At 46.1% G+C, this 3,349-nt stretch overlaps 1 non-coding gene across 1 annotated transcript; it reads right to left on the bottom strand.

The window, feature by feature from the left end:
• Positions 1-1,855: 1,855 nt before the first annotated feature.
• Trnav-cac (transfer RNA valine (anticodon CAC)) lies at positions 1,856-1,928 on the bottom strand. Its single transcript has one exon. It is a non-coding gene; the product is annotated as a tRNA-Val (tRNA).
• Between the last annotated feature and the right edge of the window lie 1,421 nt (positions 1,929-3,349).

Here is a 3,349-nt window from a genome sequence, read left to right as displayed (position 1 = left end):
GCAGCAAATCCGATTTGCTTTGTTGTAATTTGAGCAATTTCGCGAATCCTTTAGTCGAGAATGCGTTCAAGAATCTTCACCGCGTGGCTCATTAATCTGATCGGGGGTGGTAATTAGAACACTGACCACGGCTACTTTTCTTTTTGAAAATTGGTACAGTGATGCTCCGCTGCCAGATTGTTGGTATTCTACCTTCTCTGATGATTTAGTTGAAAAGATCTGAAACTTCCTGGCAGATTAAAACTGTTTTCTGGACCGAGACTCGAACTCGCGACCTTTGCCTTTCGCGGGCAAATGCTCTACCATCTGAGCTACCCAAGCACGACTCACGCCCCGTCCTCGGACGGGGTGTGAGTCGTGCTTAGGTGTCTTCAAGACACATGTCTTCAAGAATTGTTTACCAATCGCTGGACTGGACGTGCAGGACCTATACATTTATCGGCACGTTCCCCGTATTTGACGGAGGTCGACTTTTTCCACTGGGTTTAAGGTGAAAGACGCTGTCTACACCCTATGATATGCAACAAGTTATTACTGCAGGCTGCTCGGACATCTCGGCTGAAATGCTAGCGCATGTGCAACAGTCGTTCCATACCAGACTGGAAGCGTATATTGCCGCTGCCGGTGGTCATTTTGAACACAGCCGTTGATGGTTTCAGAATCCACGTAATCAGTATATGCGCTGGTGTTGTTCTTTAGTATGGGCTGCCACAGGTATTGTATAAGTGTCGTAAGCAAATCGCACCAGAATCCTGCAACAAACACCACTGAAATTCTAATTTACCCTACTTTCAGTCTGTTAATGTCAATAGACATGGTTCCACACAAAATGTATGATTTCACAAAAAATACGCTGTGCAAGAATTATTACAATTTACTTATTGGCTAACAATACGAGCACCTCACTACCAATCCATTCTCCGGAAACCGCACATCAATAGCATTTTCCGTTTCCGCAATATTTGCGATGCAAGTTTTACGTTCAAATGGTTCAAATAGCTCTAAGCACTGTGGGACTTAACATCTGAGGTCATCAGTTCCCTAGACTTAGAACTACGTAAACCTAACCAACCTAAGGACATCACACACATCCATGCCCGAGGCAGGATACGAACCTGCGACCGTAGCAGCCGCGTGGTTCCGGACTGAAGCGCCTAGAACCGCTCGGTCACAGCGGCCGGCTTCTAGGTGATTCTTCCTGTATATCTTCTGACTAGAAGATAGGTACCATGTAATTCGTTAATGCGAAACAAAAAGACCCTTTGCAGTAGTTAAAGCGAGTCCTAATGATTTTTTGTCTACAAAGACTGCTCAAGGCGTCGTAACAAACCCCAACAAGACAGCCAATGGCTTACCAGTAAATTGGCTCTCGCTATGTTTTAGAGTACAAGACCAGATTTGCGAAGATCTTCCATTGTTTGTTATGTTTCGTTTTTCTCTGCTTCGCTGATTATCTGTGTTGTTGTTTTTTATCAAACTTGTACATCACAAAATATCAAGATTGCCATACTAATATTAGATCAATAGAAATTTGAGTTACAATTAAAGGTGGATTTTCAATACTCATTTAACTTAAATCTCAGTTTTCCTAGTTTCTGTTGCAATGAGTTAGTCAGTTTCGCCTCTGAATGGCACATTACTGTGCTTGTACAGGAGCGCGCTATCGATATCTTCTGACGGGGGTACGACACGGATACTGCTTGTGTGCACCTTACTTCACAGACAACTTGTAGTGATGTTGCCATCGTGACTAAAAAATTCAATAAATGTGGTACTTGCAAAACGAAGGGACATGCAGCAGATCCACACACGACGTGGCTCACTGGAGTACAATACGACATAGGCAGGAAAATACTGTTCCCGCCCGGGATCGAACCGGGGACCTTTTGCGTGTGAAGCAGACGTGATAACCGCTACACTACGGAAACGACGGACCCGAGGAGTCCATCCATGTTCACTCGATTTGCCTCAGCCTTTCTCTCGTCCGCGAATGCACACGCGACAGATTCTGCCTCATCCCTCATATTCTTCTGACATTTTTCTTGGATGGACGAAGCGTCGCGAGGAGCTGTCCGAACGAGAGTGTCTGCCCAGCGGCAGGATATCGAGACGAAGCGTCGCGAGGAGCTGTCCGAACGAGAGTGTCTGCTCAACGGCAGTGCCCCAATCATACATGTTGTTTCTTTGGGCTGTCAGATTCTGCCTCATCCCTCATATTCTTCTGACATTTTTCTTGGATGGACGAAGCGTCGCGAGGAGCTGTCCGAACGAGAGTGTCTGCTGAACGACAGTGCCCCAATCATACATATTGTTTCTTTGGACTGTCAGATTCTGCCTCATCCCTCATATTCTTCTGACATTTTTCTTGCATGGACGAAGCGTCGCGAGGAGCTGTCCGAACATGAGTGTCAGCTCAACGACAGTGCCCCAATCATAAATGTTATTTCTTTGGGCTGTCAGATTCTGCCTCATCCCTCATATTCTTCTGACATTTTTCTTGGATGGACGAAGCGTCGCGAGGAGCTGTCCGAACATGAGTGTCTGCTCAACGACAGTGCCCCAATCATACATGTTGTTTCTTTGGGCTGTCAGATTCTGCCTCATCCCTCATATTCTTCTGACATTTTTCTTGGATGGATGAAGCGTCGCGAGGAGCTGTCCGAACATGAGTGTCTGCTCAACGACAGTGCCCCAATCATACATATAGTTTCTTTGGGCGGTCAGATTCTGCCTCATCCTTCATATTCTTCTGAAATTTTTCTTGGATGGACGAAGCGTCGCGAGGAGCTGTCCGAACGAGAGTGTCTGCTGAACGACAGTGCCCCAATCATACATGTTGTTTCTTTGGGCTGTCAGAATCTGCCTCATCCCTCATATTCTTCTGACATTTTTCTTGGATGGAGAAATCATTGGTTGGCAGCTATTTCAAGGATGACGGTCATATGATTTCCGACGTGCAAAATTTCTTGAACAGGTTAATCATCCATCATCGGAAAAAAGTGTTGCATTAGAGGGCGAATTAAAGAGAGGTCACCAGATTTCATAGTCACATCTTCGCAATCACTGTCTTAGCAGATGGCAGTGCGAGCCCAGCGGCAGGCTGTCGAGACGAAGCGTCACGAGGAGCTGTCCGAACGAGAGTGTCTGCTCAACGACAGTGCCCCAATCATACATGTTGTTTCTTTCGGCTGTCAGATTCTGCCTCATCCCTCATATTCTTCTGACATTTTTCTTGGATGGACGAAGCGTCGCGAGGAGCTGTCCGAACGAGAGTGTCTGCTCAACGACAGTGCCCCAATCATACATGTTGTTTCTTTGGGCTGTCAGATTCTGCCTCATCCCTCATATT

This window comes from Schistocerca cancellata, chromosome 2 (genome assembly GCF_023864275.1).
Source record: "Schistocerca cancellata isolate TAMUIC-IGC-003103 chromosome 2, iqSchCanc2.1, whole genome shotgun sequence".
Classification (NCBI taxonomy): Eukaryota; Metazoa; Arthropoda; class Insecta; order Orthoptera; family Acrididae; genus Schistocerca; species Schistocerca cancellata.
Note: the sequence above shows the minus strand (reverse complement) of the source record. Positions and strands in the feature narration are given on the sequence as shown.